The sequence below is a fragment of the Alexandromys fortis genome, unplaced genomic scaffold (assembly GCF_014885135.2).
Source record: "Alexandromys fortis isolate MF-2015 unplaced genomic scaffold, M_Fortis_MF-2015_v1.1 scaffold_7, whole genome shotgun sequence".
Classification (NCBI taxonomy): Eukaryota; Metazoa; Chordata; class Mammalia; order Rodentia; family Cricetidae; genus Alexandromys; species Alexandromys fortis.
The window spans coordinates 15,678,321-15,697,065 of NW_026067920.1; the positions used below are offsets into that span (position 1 = coordinate 15,678,321).

Below are 18,745 nucleotides of genomic sequence, written 5' to 3' on the forward strand. Positions count from 1 at the left end.
TTACTTGCTGTCCCAGGCATTTAGAAATCATATTCAGGAACATCTTTAGGCAGGAAGAAAGGAGGCAGAGTATGCTCTGACAGAGAAGGGATTAGTCCTCTGTCTTGCCACCTTGGTGACAGGGTCCATAGGATTAGGGACTTTTAAAATTGAATTCTCTGGAAATCTTTTTATGTTGATGTGAAATGCTCCAGATAATTTTTTCCAAAGTAAATTCAGCATTGGAAATAAGCATAAAATCCTCAAATAATAGGTGTAGTAGGTAAATTGCTTGTTCACTGTGGACTGATACCTGGGTTTGATCCTTAATACCTTCTCAAAACAAGCAAAATGTCAAGGTAAACAAAACTTGCATTACAAAAGAGGAAATTTGTTTGATTTGAAGTACTGTGATGAATTTTTTAGTGATCCTCAAGGAAGCATGGAAACTCAGACACACAAGCAAAAACTGCATTTCACAGAGTCAAAAATATTTTCCTATACCTTCTTCTCCCTAGCCTTTATTTGTCCATGTTTATGTTTGTGGCTGGGTTCTGGGTGAAGGTCACTGTAACAAGTTTACAGAGTCAGAATGACAGAATGCCAGTGAACCCATTCCTTAACAACACAAGTACACCTTAGTGTCATGAGCACTGGCTTAATTAGTCTGTCATTCAAAATTGGGAAAAAGAAAATGGGTTAAAATAATTGCTCGAGATATAGAGGTCACCTAAATGTATCATTTCCACATTCATAGTCTTGCATTTGCAATTTTTCCAAATGCTTATTTTTTCATTATATTATTATTATCATAATCTATTTTTTTTGATTCATCAGTCAGCTCTCAACTAATTACTATCAAGTATGACTAGCCACTCAGAACACTGTCTTACATCCTTCAAACTCATTTGAACAGAGTGGGCATGGTGATACTTGAAACAAGATGTCCACTGTGAGGCATACTTCACTGTCCAAACTGCAAAAGCCATGCAGTAGCCTAACAGTCATAGAATGATCCAACATCCCAATTCTCTGACTTTGTTAGAAAACAGCAGTTACCCTATTTAACATTTATTGTTATCTACTGTACTCTAATATCTGTGTTTTTGTTTACTATTGCTCATATAAGAACTTCTGAAACTGAAAAGCTTATGTAAGGCAAAGGAAACTGTCAATAAGGAAAACAACAGCCTACAAAATGACAAAAGATCTTCACCAATCCCACATCAAAAAGAGGACTGACCTCCAAAATATGAACAGAACTCAAGAAAGTACACATCAAAATACCAAATAATTCAATTTAAAATGGGGTACAGATCTAAACAAAGAATTCTCAAGTGGCCAACACACACTTAAAAAAATATTCAACACCCTTAGCCACCAGGGAAATGAAAATCAAAATGACTCTGAGATACTATCTTACACCTGTCAGAATGACTAAGATCAAAAACATTAATGGCATGCTCAATCATATCACAAGGATATTTGCTCAACCATGTTGATAGCAGTATTATTCATAATAGCCAGAAACTGGAATTAACCTAGATATCCTTCAACTGAAGAATGGATAAAGATAATGTGGTACATTTACACAGTGGAATATTACTCAGCAGTAAAAACAATAGCATCATGAAATTTGTAAGCAAATGGATGGAACTAGAAAAAAAAATCCATCCTGAATGAGGTAACCCAGACTCAAAAGGACAAACATTACTCACTCATAAGTGTCTACTAGCTTTAAAATAAAGGACAACTAGGCTACAACCACAGTCCCAGAGAAGCTAGGTAACAAGGAGGGCCACGAGAGAGACAAATGGATTTCACAGGAAAGGGGAAATAGAAGAGATCTCTTGGATAAACTGGAGGAGGGGGGGTATAGAGGTATGAGAACATGAGGGATCAAGTTGGGCAGGTTGGATGCAGAAACAATGGGGATAATAAAGAGATACCTTCATAGGGGCCATTTTTTGGGGTTAGGGAGAAAACTGGTGCAAGGGAAACCCCTAAGAACTCACATAGATGATCACAGCTGCATTACAGCAACAGCAGAGAGGTTGCCTGAAACGGCCTTCTCCTGTAATCATATTGGTGACTATCCTAATTGTCATCAGAGAGCATTCATCCAGTAACTGGTGGAAGCAGATACAGAGATCCACAGCCAAATACTGGGCCATGTTTTGGAAGATCTGCTGAAGAGACAGAGGGAGGATTGTACGAGCCAGAGAGATCAAGGCCATGACAGGGAAACCCACAGAAGCAGATCACCTGAGCTGGTGGGAGCTCATGGACTCTGGACCAACAGTTAGGAAGCCTGCATGGGACCGACCCAGGCCCTTTGCATGTGTGTGTGGCAGTTTTGTAGCTTGGTCTGTTTGTGGAGCTCCTAGCAGTGCCATCAGGACTTGTTCCTGGTTCTTTTTTTTTTTTTTTTTTTTTTGATTTTTGAGACAGGGTTTCTCTGTAGCTTTTGGTTCCTGTCCTGGAACTAGCTCTTGTAGTCCAGGCTGGCCTCGAACTCACAGAGATCCGCCTGCCTCTGCCTCCCGAGTGCTGGGATTAAAGGCGCGCACCACTACGGCCCGTGGGGGCCCAAATCCCATCCCGGGTTGCCTCTGACAACCTTGATGCAGGGGGAGGAGCATGGTCCTGCCTCAACTTCATATACCATGCTTTGTTGACCCCTATGGGAGGCCTACCCTTTATGAATAGAGATAGAGGAGGAGTGGTTGTGGGGTGGGGGGCGTCAAAGGGAGATGGTTGGAGAGAATGGGAAGAAAGAGAGAGGGGTAACTGTGGTTGGTATATAACATAAATGAAAAAGTTTTCAGTAAAATACCAAACCAGATGTCACGATGATGAGAGCAAGTAAGAGAGGCACTAGAAGAATTGGAGGGAAAAGAGACAGGATTAGAAATGAGGTAAATACAATCATTGATGAAATTATGAAAAAATGGAAAGATAAATGAAAATTGTCATTGGAAAATTTTATATCCACATATATAATTCTCTCAGAGGAAAATAAAGATTTGACGTGAAATTTTCATCACACCTGTAGAGTTTAAACGAAACAAGTAGAGTAAGATATGGAAGAACAAAAAGCCTTCCAAAAGATAAAAGGAAATTTTGAACAAGCAATAAATACCAAGGCGGTAAAACGAATGGCATAAAAATGATGTACTCAAATGTTGAAATACCCTGTGGGGCTTTCGCAATCTACAGAGCCTTTCAAAAGAGATTAAAGAGATCAAGCACTTCAGAAAACTTCACAGGAGTACAGGCCTAGCTAAGATGAAACTGAGGGCTGGGCACTTTACTTTGCAATTCATAGCAGCAACAAAAGTTATATACACATGAACTGGCTAATTTTATTTTATGAAGGCTTTGTTCCAAGTTTTTTAATATCTTATTCATGTAAATCATATGGATTAATAGAGGAAGGTAGGCACAGGTTTTAAAGTGTGTGGAACGGAAAATATGAACACATTCCTGCATAAGCCGAGAGATTTACAGGTTATTTTTATACATTCACACATAATTTAGAAAATGTTTATTGTGCTTTCCTTATGTTTGCATTTTAGAAGGAATAAAAGTGACGTTGTGTTAAATCATATACTTTATGGATGTGCCTGCTCTTGCTACTACAAGTGGGTGGTAAATGAATGCAGAGAATTACAATGTAACACACAGATAAGGTTTTCTTGTTAAGTGCCATCTCCTGCAGCGGGAGGTCAGGCTAGTAAGTGCCCTCTATTCTCACTTATTCTGTACCCAGTCCTGTGTTTTTTATGCCTGACAACCATTTTCCCATCTGTTTTTTTTAGTTGTATATTTCCTCTTAGCTATGTATTTATTTAGTTATTCCTTTGCCTTATTTCCAATCTAAAAATGTAAAACAAAGCTGATTTATTTTAGAATCTTCAAATTGAGGAATGTACAGCAATTTTGATAACGTGCTGTATTAGAAGCTTCTTCTGCATATTGGATAAGAGAAGGAAAGCAGGATAAATTAATATATTGCTAGCATTTGGGCAGAAGCATTAGGAATTTTTCTTGTATCAGGAAAAATTACTTTGTAATCTTTACAATTGAGAAGCATCATCCATTTCTCTTTAACAATTGCATCAATGGTCCACATTTCCTTAGTTTACAATTGCAAATACATGTAGCCCAATAAAGGTAAAATAGATGAAGTGAACACATCTGTCTACTTCACAGATATTCCTTTTGCACCAGCCTTTTAATTTTCTTTCTGAGTTCTGGTAATAGGCGAAGGGAAGAAGAGTCAAGGAAATGAAAATCTTCTAAGCCTATTATCCATGAAGGGGAGAAACAAAAGAGAGGTCTGATGTACAAATATGCAATGAAGAGTTTTGAGAGTTTTATTTTATTTTATTTTATTTTTGAGAGTAAGTGGATAGAAAACACTTTCATGGAGAGATGAAAGCTGAAATGGGTAGTTAATATGGTAGCATTTATTTAGACTTACCTAAGGAATCATCAATTCCCCTCCTAGGTGGACTAGAAATATATTCAAAGGACTTATACGATTAAGTTCAAGCTCAATTAAATTTGAGTGGTCAGAATGGAAGCATAATAGTTACCACAGGAAGAAAGGAAGATGAGATGCCTACAAAACATTCATGATGGATACTGAGTGGGGTGAAACATAAGGGGATCTTTTGATCTATAAAAGGAACATAAAGTTGAGTTTCTCCATGTTTAGATTACACTTTGAGACATTAGAAAGGATAAGATTGATAATACCTTCTTGGTAACATTTTGTAGGGTGGCATGAATACGTGTTTTTTCTTCAAAACTTAAAGAATAATTAGGCAGTAAAAGTAACAGGCAAGTGCCACTGAAAGCAGAAGCAAATACATACACACAGAAAGGCACACAAAGAGAATGACTAACTCAGTAAGGAAGAAATTTGTAGTATGTCTTGAAATTCAAACTTTTATATGTTTGAGGGTACAGTAGGTTTCATTTCTCTCTCAGAATTGGCTGAATTGGGCTATTGCAAGCAGACAAATAAAGGAAAGCTGATTGACTCTTGTATCAAGAGATCCTCTTGTAGGAAATATAAAGTCCCACAGACTAATCACCTATAGCAGGGAAAAGCTGATCACATCCTCCAAGTCTTTGTCTTGTACCTGGAGAAGAGTCAGAAAGTTAGCTGTCTTAAATGATTACATGAAAATGCATTAATCTATCAAGAGCCTGTCTATCTGTCTACAAAAAAGATATAACACTCCTACTCTCTTAAGATATTCCAAAGGTAGACTATAGGTAGGAAAAACAAAGAAACCAGTTACTTAGGTACTGAGGACCAGGTACTTAGTTGGAAAAATAGCTTAGTTAGGGAAAATGAATCAACAAACAAAACTAAATATAATGCACTAACTAAGAGAGGGGTGAAAACACCTTACAGTTTTTTTTTTAAATGATACATGACATCAGGTTGCCTCTGGGACTGCTCCAAACTAAGATTGACAGAACATTCACATTTTGAAATATTGCTTATGACTAAAACAGAAGGAAAGAGAGCTGTGACAGACTTTCAGCAGCAGCTAAATATTTGCCTTCTAAAATGACAGGTGTCAATTAGGTACATCTTTCATCATCCAGAAGTGATTGCTAGTCCTCAAGATGCTCAGGATCTGCGTTACCTTCCATGTGAAGTGTGGTGAGTTATAGGCAATTCTGATGGACAGATATTTTCCACATTCTTTTGGAAACCAAAGGTCTTAATGGCATACACCTCTCCATCCTCCATTCTTATAGCCTCCTCTCCTTTTACAATGGGTACTGTTTTCCCAACATATGTTCTATAAGGACCAACTGAATGTCCCTTTAGACTACAGATGGGTTTCACTTGATAATTCTTCCTATCTGTTTCTACTTCATAGGATTCTAAAGCTTCTTGATTGGCTTCCCCAATATCACAGAGACAAACAATAATCCCAGCACACTTTATTCTAGTATGAGTAGCATCTTATATATCTTGTAAAAATATAACACATTTATATTATTAAAATTGATAATATAAATGGGATTAAAAGTAACAATAAAATCACAATTAGTCTACCACTTATATGTGTTTCAAAGTCTATCTTACAGACCTCATCATACTTTAAGTCTGTTGTGTCACCAGCATTTGGAGCATAATGTACAGGACAGTTTTTGAGAGAACACCCAGCATGAAATGCTAGGCCTGCATTTAATCAATTATTTTTTATTAGCTTTTGAGAACAGTCTTTCAGTTTGATCCAACTCATAACATATTTTCTAACTTGTTGATGAGCTTCTGCAGCTTCTTGGATGTCATTCCAAGCCTCTTTACTAGGCTGATCTAATGCTTTCTTTTCTTAACTTGTAGTTTCTCCAAGCAGCTGTTTGCCCATCTTCTGGGGTGGGTAGTCACACTCTTGTTCTTTGGGGAAAACACCATTAGGAATCAGGTCACATATTGGAACTAAGGGAGGGTCATTGTAAAAATATAAAAAAAAAAAAATAGAAATGGGTTAAGTTAAGAGATAAGAGTGAGCTAGAAATATAATAGGCCAAGCAGTGTTGTAATTAATACAGCTTCTACGTGATTAATTTGGTTCTGGGCAGCCAGGAACAAACAAGTGGCCTTTTTACAACAATCAGGTTCTTGTTGCACTGCTGACATAGCCCCTTTGACTTTCTTCTGTCTTTTCTTCTTGGCAGCTTCTTTTACCATTTTGGAGGTTCCCTCTTCCCTGTCATCTGGATTGTGGTCACCATTTAGGTGGCTCCCAAAGGATTCTGCCTCCTCCTTCAACACCCAATGTGGGACTTAAAACCATGACCCTGAGATTAAGAGTCTCATGTTCTACCAACTGAGCTAGTCATAAGCATTCATCCACATATTGATAGACTGTGGCATTTTTTATTACTAGTTTTTTATCACATGCATATGGGATACCTCTCTGTTTGGAGACTTCTGAGTCAGCATAACTTAAATGAGCCGAGAGTTCACTGATGAAGAATAGTGAGAATAGATACATAATCTCACTGAAATTTCTATTTAGGTAACAGTGATGAAATTCCTCAACATGTCTTCCTTGTGTGGCTGAACTCGTTAGGTAAGGCTCTGTCGTCCAAAGTTCTCCAAGGACCTAGACAGAACATTGTGGTTAGCCTTTCCTTCCTCTTTATTTTCTGGACATGTCTTCACTTTTTTAATTGTGATTTTTAATAATGACTCTGAAAAACAAGAATAGTTTTTGTCTGTTTCAACCCAAAGGAGAGTATGCCACAATAGCCATGTTTTCCCTATTCTTTGAGTAAATCATATAGTTTATTTTTATCATAAAAATACATGACTCTTGGACTTCCCACAGGGCAGAAAACCCTGACAGCTCTTTGGACTGGAGAGGGAGGGGGAGAGGACTGGGGGGAGGGGGGGAAGGGCGGGGGGGGGGGGAGGGAAATGGGAGGCTGGGAGGAGGCAGAAACTTTTTTTCCTTTTCTCAATAAAAATAAATTAAAAAAATACATGACTCACTTCTAATATGTCAGACTCCCAGGATATTCATGCCTACTTCTTTAAATTTTTTTTGCGCCCACCAAGTTTATGTATTTCTACCCATATACTCATGAATGTAGTCTATACTAGATCAACTGAATCACAGCAACATACCAACACCAAAAAGTAACTGTCTCTTGTAGCAACCATCATCTACCTACTTATAGCTCCTCAGCTAAGAGTGGAGATTGCATAGAGATCCCTGCATGATCGGTCAATGTTCTTTCCAGAGACATTGATTGTTAATGGAAAACCTCACTGCAAAGTATGGAAAACCTCCCTATCACTTTTGGTCAGACATCCTCTAAAAGCATTTAAAGCCACAGAAGTTACTGCCATTGCTAGTGGTAACCTATCATAACTAAATGTTAAGACTCTGTTGCTGAAAACTTCATACACTATAATTTCAGAACAGAAAATTACTCTGAAACTGACTGGAAGACATTTTCCTTTCTGGCTAGCTTTATGGCGCTAAAAGGTGGCATTCAGGCTGTTGGCAGAGTAACAACATCAATAGTCTTACTCAGGGATGAGCCCTGCATATTTTAATACCAAACACCTCTACACTTCTTAAAATGTGGACCCAGAGAGCTTTTGTTTGTGGCAAAACAATTGCTTAGTAAACATAACCTGTTTTTTATCCTTCATTCCAGTGAGTTTCTTATGCCAATTTGTATCAGACATGCCCCACTGTCTTTGTTCATATCATTTGCTTTGAGTCTATCAGACTCAGTAGGGAGAATAGGACCTTTGTCCTCTATTTCTTGAGTAATTTTGTTCAAAAATTATTTACAAGGACCATCTTGACCTCTACTACACCAAGAAAAGCAGGCATTAACATTAGCTCTCTGAATAATGTTGTCATGTATACATTTCTGAAAATCTTTAAAATTACTTCATGAATAATTTCAGGATAAATGGGTGTTGAAAATGAGTATTACATTGTAAAATAAGAATTTAAATATAAAACGTGTATAACTTCCTGATGAGGACATGTATATCTAAAATAGAAACTTGTTCCAGATATAGGTCATTGCTTATAAATTCGCAGCAAAGAACCTGCTGCTACTGATTTCTGGTCCTGAATATTCAAGTATATTTCAGCTTATGGCTACTTCCAGTTCCCCTTTATATTGCTTTATCAAATGAAATAATTTCTAAACTCTCAAAACCCATAACTTTATCATAGTATGATCACTATCTTCTTTGATTTAATTACAAAATGTTTCTTAGTTTTTTATATGTAAATATCAAGTAGAATAATTAACAATTTAGATTATATCAATATAATATATTTGCTTCCTACAAAATACTTTTTTATTTTAAAGACTCTTTGCCACGGCAGTTTTATGTTCAGAGTTTGACTGAGGAAAAAGTACAGAAATGTCTGCCCCAATCATGCATGACCTCCAATGTGATCAATATTTCCTATTAGAGTGATCATTTGTTACAGTTAATTAACATACCTTGAGACATTATAATTGAAGTCCATAGTTTACACTAAAACTCACTCTTTTTCTTCACAATTCTATAGGTTTGGAAAATGAAATAGTAAACGCATTGACCATTATATCATCATTCAAGAGTTTTCACACTTTTAGCCTTGCGTTTAACATTTCAACTCATGCTCACCTTTAACCATATGATTACAATTTTTATTGTTTTCTTTTTATGGAGTGTCATGTGTTGGAATTTTACTGTATGTCTCATGTTATACATCATGTTATACATCAGAGAAATATATAGAGATTTCTCTATAAATCTACATGCATAGATATAGCTATGAGATGAATTAGTCAGAACTGTGTGATAAGTCCTATTCTAGTATACCAGCACACCTTTTGTTACCAGGGTTCCAGCCCACTCTCACTTCATCAGGAAATATACTGGAAATATAGATAATTCTTTGCATCCCCTATTACAACAATAGGCTTAGTTTTGTACAAAAAGTTTCTAAAATGACTACACAAGGATTTGTAATGAACAATAAATGAAAGTTTCTGTTGTTTCATATCTATGAAATCTGTTGTTGTTAGTTGTGGAATTTAATCATTAAGAGAGAAATGCAGTGTTATCCCCTTATACTAATTCATATTTTTTGATAATGTATGCTATGGAGTATGCTTCCACACACATATTTGAAATCTTCATATTGTTTCTGATGAATTATCTGTTAGGGCTGTTGATTCACTTTTTAATTGAGCTGTTTATTTTCTCACGATTGAGTTCTGTGCATTCTGTACAGATTTTAGATAACAGTCTTTTATCAAATATGACATCTCCAGCTATTTTCAATTGTCTTTTATTTCCTTACAACTATCTCCAACAAATCACAAAAATTATCAGCTTTTTCATCGATTGTGTATGCTGCTTTTTCAAAATGCTACTATCAAGCTCCTGTTAGTCTAGGTTCTAGTTATAGGATGAATCTATACAGTATCAAATGATTTCTGTCAAAACTTAGTGAGATAAGATTCTTCTTACTAAATGGCTGGATAAAAACATTGTATTTGTCTGTTATTCTTGAGAAGATATTGATGGTTCATTGATTCTTGACTTGAGGACATTTATCTAACATCACTTGTAGTCATTTGGAATTATAAGCTGTCTCTGCATTGTGTGGTAAATGCAAACAACCAAAATAACAGAAACCAATCTATGGTGGAAGAGCATTGTAAATCATAAAAAGGTGATGGAGCTGCAGAGAAAGATAGAGACACACACTTGACAGTCCTGAAAAGAGCAAGCAGCCAGGGCTCTAGACACTACAACTTCCCTGCGAGCAAAGGCGAGCAGACATGGATCTAGAGAAAAGAGATTGACAAAGTAAGACAGAATTGAGGGTAGGAAAGGAGGAAACTACCACTATGAATGCTTGAAATGAAGGTAACTATTATTTCCATTTCTATTCAAGAGAGTGCTTGAAGTCTTAGCTGGAGCGATAAAGCAAAGTAAAGAAACAGCAGGGGATCAAGTAGGAGAAATCAAGAAATCAAACCAGTTCTACTTGCAGGAAACATGATTCTGTACTTAGAAAATCCTAAATCTGTCACCAGAAAACACTTAAGTATAATGAACACTTTCCTCAAGGAGTAAGATATATTTTGATATATCCAAATCAGCACTATATATCCCGCTGACTCCCCAGAAAGAGAGAAGTGAAGAAATAAGAAAGGAAAGGAAAAGAAAAGAAAACAAAGCTCAACTAGACCCATAATATCTAGAAATAAACATAAGAATGAGAAATTTTTTGACAAAGGTAACTTTAAATGACTGAGCAATCTCTTCTGCTACTCTTTGCTATTCTGATGAAGTGAGAATTTTTTTCTTAAAATCCTGTTTTCTCCAATGAGCTTAATTTATAGTAATTCTGAGAAATCTGCAAGATGACTTTTCACATTTATTTTATAACTTATTGAAAGATGCTGAAATGTTTTAGAGAGCTCAATTAAAACTTCAAGGGATGATGAATTATTGATGGACAAGTTTCCCATTGCATCACTCTTAGTGACTCAACTTTATTTTTATTTAATTATCAGTACATTTCAGAGTAATTCATGAGGGATAATAAAGATTCTAATGATAATACATATATATATATATAAAGTACGTCAAGATATCAATTAAAAAAACATCACTAACATGTACTCCACATGATATTTTAAAAGATCCACATAAAATATAATTTTCCCTAAAGTCAACTAATTTTAGACACTGTCTCTATCAACAAAATATCTTTTTGACAATTTCCATAAACAGCCGTGCTTTGAACACTTTGGAGTTCAGGCTGACCTCAAACCTGAGTTCTGGGATTGCAGGCATGTACCAATGGACCTGGAAGAATATTACATATTGCAATAAATATAAAGTGTTGTCTTTATTATTTTATTGACAGCTCATTAAGAAATAATAAATTATATAATTTATTAATTATAAATTCAAGGAAGTTAACTAAAAACTACATTAAAAACTTCCATTTTGGTTCAAAGGTGATGTATCTTTAAGTATGGTATAGGGAAAGTCATCAAGCAAAACAATAGGTATGCTATTTTTCTCCTTGAGTTAAACTAGACATAGATATAAGGCTTATTCTTAAATAATTCTTTTTAAAATCAAAATGAATCGGATATTGGGATTCAATCATTGAATGAAGAATATGCCTGAATGACCATGCACATTGAAGCTCTGTGTGTCTCCAGCACCCCTATGTTCCTTTCTGTTACATTTTCCTTCCATAACTGTTATCATCATAGGCAAGTTCTGCTTCTTTGCAACACTTATTCAACTGTTATTAAACCACATAGTCTCTCTTTTGTCTTTCTTCAACATTTTTTAAAAGCACATTGGGACCTCGCTGGCTCATACATTTCACTTTACTGTATTTATTTTCCATGTGAATATAATATGTGTTAATTGATTCATATGATAACCAGGAAACCTTTCTGGTTTTTGCTGCTATAATATTATTTTGACAAATACCTTTCATGCATATTAAACATATGCATGTATTTTTATTGGCTTTATGGTTTATTCAGTTTATATTAGTAATGCCATTTTTGCAATCAATGGCATCAAAGATCATATCAATCTTGTGTGAAATTTACAACAGAAGACATTTGTAGTGTTTAAATTCTTTGCCTTTTTTTTAGCCATTTTGGAATATAGCTTATATCCCTGGGCCCATATGACAAGTTTTTCTTGATCAATAGACTCTGAGGCTTATTACAAGTTCCTAGACCATTTTGAGCATACTTTTCTACTTATCTTTTTTGTTATGTACTCTGTCATTTAATGACTTGTAGATTTCCAATTCCTTGCTGTACATTGCTAGTAATAAGCATCTTGTCTCTTACTGCAGCATTCTTCTTCACATTTTCACATTTTCCTTCGGTATGTCAAAACCTTATCCTGACATATAGACAAATCTATCAATTTTGCTTTACAGATATTTCTTTGGCAAGATATGAAAGAGAACTGAGCCTGTTCCTGAATGCAAAATGTCTTGTAGTTCTTAAGTTGATGTTTAAATTCCATTTTAGCTTCACTTTTACTGAATATTTTAAATAGATTATTAGCAGAAATTTTAGCAAAGGAATGTGCTACTGCACTTCAGCTTTTAAGGGTGGTTTCCTAGAAGCTGTTTATGGAGTTTCTAAGTTAATTTCAGGAATCCTAAGTATTCTGGTATCTTTTAAAGCCTGCCTGAGGTAATTTCTTTTGTGTACCTCACTTTCTATATGTGGCATAATAGACTAGTTCATGAAATAATATGAAAGGTTCTTAACATATGAGTTTAGCTCATATTTCCTAACTATGGACTCCAACTTTTAAAGATAGCAAAATGTTAAAAGCTACTTGATAATAAGACAGAGTTAAAGACTCTTAAATGGATAGCAAAGTTACCTGACCTTACGTTGACACACACTGCTATATTCAGGTTTCATTTACTAGAACATATTACATCTAGGCAAGAGGCTAGAAATCACCATAGACACTCAAATGATGACATTGTCCATCACCTAAGACACTTCTGACCAATTGATTTTCAACAATTCTAAGAATACACGATGTACAATGACTAGTCTCTTAACTGAATAATAGCATATAAATTGGATATTGATACGCAAAGTAATTATATTAGGTAATTACTTCACACCATATTCAAAACTCAACTTAATAATTCCCAAAGATGTAAGCATGGGATTGCAATGGCGAAATTAGCAGTTGGAAGTACAGAAGTGCTGGTGGCATTGGCCCAGGGAGTGAGTTCGTTAATACGACACAAAAGCACTGAAGTACTTTGGATCTTAAAGTCCTTTAAAATGCAGTAGTTTGAATATCTAGTCGCCAATTTTATATAGATCTTTGCGAATTTGCAGTGCAGACCCTTTAGGAGATGATAGCTGGAGTGGACCTATAACAATGTGCTATGAGCTCTTTCATCCCTCCTTCAGAGTGAAACCACAAGCCAAAATAACCCCCCAACCCCTAAGGTTGTAAGTACTTTGGTGATCATGGCATGCAAATAAAGGATGTTGTACATATCTGGGATCCTATTCAGTCTTTGAGGAGGAGGAAAGGCCAACACTTTCCGCACATCAGTGTACCACCAAACAGTTTTCTGAAGTTGGTGCTCCAAGACCTGACATTGTACATGTAGACATTTTTGTTTTCCTTGGCCTTGTAACCTTGACTAAATGCTTACAGAATATAGCTTTCTTGTTCCTTGGCCTTTAACCTTGACTAAATGCTTACAGAATATAGCTTTCTTGTTCCTTAACCTAAGCAGTTGTCTGAAAGGCGCTGAGGTTTCTACTGAGAACTTTTCCATATTTGTTACTTCATGCTGTTTGTCCCAGTAATTAGGAAGGTAGGTCAGGGAGAGTATTATTTTGAGGCCCGCCCACAGCACCTAGCAAGATCGGTCAGAACAAATAAAGAAAACAAAACCCAAACCTGAAGAATGAGGCAGTACAAGAAGACAAAGAAAACTAAGGGATATGAACAAGAAAGGAACCTCTCTGGGATGTGGGTGAAATCCACTAGCTGGTAGTCAAAACTAAAACCTTGCATATCAATTACCAGTTGCTGTGAATGTTAACTATTTAGACAATACAGTGTTCTCTTTATACAGAGATAGTTGAATTAAGAATCTTAAAATAGCAGTTCCATATACCTAAAACTTGAATACAATATATCTGAGTGATTAAGCACAGATAAGGAATAGCATTGCTAATTATCTGTACTTTTACAGAAATTTTACACTTACCTTTCTGTTTCTTTTGTCTAACTCAATGTCACCTTTCACATGATTGGGAAAATTAGTACCCTTATTGTCTCTTTTAGGTTTATTCTGTGTCTTGAGGATTGAACAAAACAACCCTGTGAATCAGTTAGGAACTTGCTTTGTACTCATACCTTCTATTTTTTTCTAATATTAATATACTGATATTCTAGTTAAGTATAAGGAATACAAATCCACTTTATGCTTTGCTTTCAGCTTTTAAAATAATATTATCATTGTTAAAGTTTGACTTATTATCCTTACTAATACTGTTTTAGTCCTTACTAGCAAGTGTCTTTTTACTGATATCATAGTATTTTGTGGAGTGTTTTAACCCTTTATTTCAAAACTTGACACTGAAAATTACCTATTTCACACAATTAAAAATGTTCAGTGTGCACTCAGTATCCTATTCCAACTAATAGGAAATCAACTGTATCTATTAAATGAAAGTAGCATGGCTGACAGGAATTGTTTACAATAGGATGACTTGAGCTCTCTGACTTTTTCTGTGCTGATGCTATTGTTGTTTCTTCCCTTATGTGGCCTATTACAACACTGCTGTCACTACTCACAATTTAGACTACAAGCAGAAAAGGAAAATCAAGCTATTGAAATCCCATGGCACAACTGACTTTGTGACTATCATTAGTTAGCTACAATCTGAACATGTATTAGTATTATTTCCTTAAAATAAATTTAAACAAAACTCACTCTTATTCTTCAACATTGAAAAGCACAACTCTAACCCAGGGACCTCTGCAGAAAAATAGTGGCTTCTGTTCCTGTCATTCTCAGCTTGACATGGCGCCAGCCCATTCCAATTCCATGAACTGCACGCTGCTGATTAGAAACTTCATTATTTTTCTCCCACAGAGCACAGGAGCGAAGGAAAATGTATCCAGGAAAACTAGTTGAATTGGCTTTGCTACTACCACTGAGCAAAGGATACCCAATATTTCTTTACCAAAAGCCACTTAATTTTGTCACAGGAATTTTTTTTTGACAAGAGCAAATAAGTATCAGAAGTTATTTGGAGATGAGTAGTGTTTGAGTTCTGAATCACAATATGCTCTATGACTATGTGACTTGATTTCAAGACAGTGAATTTGCTGAGGCAAGCATGAGGCATGTATTGTAGACAGAAAAGAGGCAATCATGAGAGGTCTGTAACCAGGGCAAATTTTGTCTACTTTAACACTGTTGATAGCAGCTTTCAAGAGACGAAATAGAAGATTGTCCTCGTTAAGATAGGTAAAGACATGTTACAGAAATTCTCATGTTAATTGTGCTTCTGGTGCTACAGTAACATATCTAAGATGATTAATATATAAAGCAAGAAATTTATTTTTCCTTTGTTTTGGAGATGTTTTGAGCCCCTGGTAAAAGTTGAGTATGGACAAGGAAAGTCTTCATCAGCAAGAATGTAAAACTTGAAGAAGCAAAGATTACATTTTGAAGTGCCCTATGTCTTAATATTTTGTTGATACTGCTTTCCTATGATGATGAGCTAAAATGGTCTAGAAGAAAAAGCAACTGTAGGGAGAAAGGGTTTATTTGACTCATAGGTCACGGTCCATTATGGCAAAGAAATCACAGTGGTGGGTGTTTGACAGGACTGGTTACCTTACACCCACATGCAGAGCACAGAACAATGGATTAGTGCACGCAGGTGTTCAGCTTGATGTCTCCATTTGCATACACACTAGGATCCCCTGCTTATGCAATGGTGCCATGCATAGTGGGCAGATCTTCCCCCCAAGTTAACATAATTAAGATTTTCCTTTGCAGATATGTCTATAGGCCCATCTCACAAGTGAATCTAGATCTTGTCAAATTGATAACTGTTAGGAACCATCACTTCTGATATGGCTTTAGAATCTCTTAAAGGTATCCATGTCTTGAGCACCACTTTATCTTCTAAAAATGTCACTGCTGAGACCAAGAATTTAACACATAAATCTGTGGAAGAATGAAATTTCCAATAGGTAAGAATAATTTTCTTTGTCTCTCATCTTATTCTACATTGAGTAATATTTTCTGTAAATTCGGAAGGCCATGAATTTTGTGTGACCAAACAGAGAATTGGCAAGCAAATGGTATTTAAAATACAGAGACATTTATGAAGTAAAACAGAAGCTATGAAGCAGCAAAAACAAACAAAAGAATATTACACGACATAGAAACTTCTCTTAAAAACAATTTTTCTAAGCACTTACTTAAATCATTTAAAATATGTTCAGATTCCTTTGTTTAGAGATGCACACCTGTTTTTAATTTGAAGCAAATGTGTAATGTGAAAGTGTTTATAGTAATATATTTTTCTAAGTTATTATATTTAATCACAATTTTAAGAACATTAGAGTACTTTAATTGAAATTTAAAATTTTAAGAATTATAAAAGTAACTAAACTATGTCCAAGGATATTGAAAAAAACACAGGTAGATCATTAGTAAAACTTTGGAGAGAAGATCAAATGAATTAATAGTTAAAAATTATCTTGTTAGAGAATATACAACCACTATTTGACATACTAGCATAAGCCATGACTACACTCTAAACATTTGCTATTATACTCACAAATGTAGTCCTCACCCCTCATCAGAGAAATTTCTGTTTTCAATCGATGGAGACCACTACAGAACAAACACATCCAATCAAAATGCAGATTTGAAGAATTCAGTCCCAATGAATCCATCCAATAGCTCTTACACAAAAATCTCAGGGAACATTGTGAAAGAGGCTGGTAGGAAGATTGTAAGAGCCAATTCAGAACAGCAATAGACAAGCCAAAATTAGATGGAGGAAGCCCATGAGTCACCAACCGTACAAAATGAACTAAAGGAAACCGAAGAACACTGAAAACAGGAGAAATAGTCCTCCTCAGGGAGCAGCATATTAATTCATCTTCTAATACCAAAAGATCATCCCTGAAACCATACATATGAGTAACATTATACAGAGTGAATAGGCTATATGTATGGATGTATATTCAAATGCATATAATAACAATGAAAATGAGGTTAAATATTTGAAAAAGCACAAAAGGTGGTCAAGGGAGTCTTTCCAGAGAGAAAAGGGGGTGGAAAATATTGTTATTATAGTATAATTTCACAAAAAGAACACAAAGATGAATGGATAAAGGAGATGGATATAAGAAGAAATGGGGGAGAAGGTGAATATACTCAAAACATGTAAATATGTTATAAAAAAAACCCCTCCTATTAAAGAGACAAAAATATGCCCCAGCAGTGGTAGTGCACCCCTTTGATCCAAACACTTGGGTGCCAGAGGCAGGCAGATCTCTGAGTTTGAAGCCAAGGACAACCAAGGCTACATAGAGAAATCCCATCTTGAAATAAATAAATGAATAAATAAAACAAATATGTGTGTATGCATATATAACTACATGCAACCCAAGAAACTAAATATTCTGGAAATGATACAAGAAATGATACACCAAAATTCAGAACAGTTATAAATAAAAATGAACAAAACAATATAAAAAATAAATAATTCAGAGATGACAAACAAGAACAAACAAAATCAATGCTAAAGAACATTGTATTTGAATATGCAAAGGACACAGGTGGAGCCACTACCCAGATTCTTTGGACTGTGAGGGGAGGGTCACAGCCAGGAGCCTTCCTGGTGCCTTGACACAGTGTTATCAGGTACCAAGTGCTGCTGGAAGTCTCCAGCCCTGGGCATGGGAGAGTGGAAAGCCATAAAGCGCAGTATCATTCTTTGAGACTGGGGCGGTCAGGCACCATTGTGCTGAACGAGTACAAGGTGAGGAGGTGGAAGATGGGAAGAGACAGAATGGTTCATGGGCTGGGGACAGAGGTGGCTCTGGAGAGGTAAGGGTGGTAAAAAACGGGCTGATGTAAATGGCCAGTGGGCCACCCAAGTCCAGGAAGATGTAGGGGCCTGACCTATGAACAAGGAACAGGTCTTGGTCTTTGGCCCTGGAGCAGCCAAGGGGGCCTATGTTGATGTCTGTGGCTCCTCTCACTGCTGGAAGTTGTGATGGTCTAGGTCATCACATGGGGCCATCTTGGTGTCTGAGGGTCATGGCATGCCAATCTGGGTAGTGTGCACAGCCTCCTGAGGCCTTGGTGGTAACCTGGCCCAGGCTGCTGCTGAAGACTCTGTCTAGGTCTGTGGTCCTACTGCCAAAAGTGTTTGTGTTGATGTACTGGCCCATACTGCAACCAGGGAACACACAGAGGCCTGGGATCTGGGTCAAAACCTATGACCTTGTTTGTGTCCGAGGGCTGTGCAATCACCTAGGCCAGGGTAAATTGCATGGCCAGGGCTGTCATCTAGGTCCAAGGTATCCTCTGGACCAAGGTTATGGTCAAGGGCCATGTTTGGTTCAAGGGTAGTGTTTGTCACTCTGCTCTAGCCAGGGTCTGTTTTGGTG

At 36.3% G+C, this 18,745-nt stretch overlaps 1 pseudogene; it reads right to left on the minus strand.

Annotated features, from left to right (window-relative positions):
* Window positions 1-5,644: 5,644 nt before the first annotated feature.
* LOC126500858 (methionine aminopeptidase 2-like) lies at window positions 5,645-18,526 on the minus strand (annotated as a pseudogene).
* Between the last annotated feature and the right edge of the window lie 219 nt (window positions 18,527-18,745).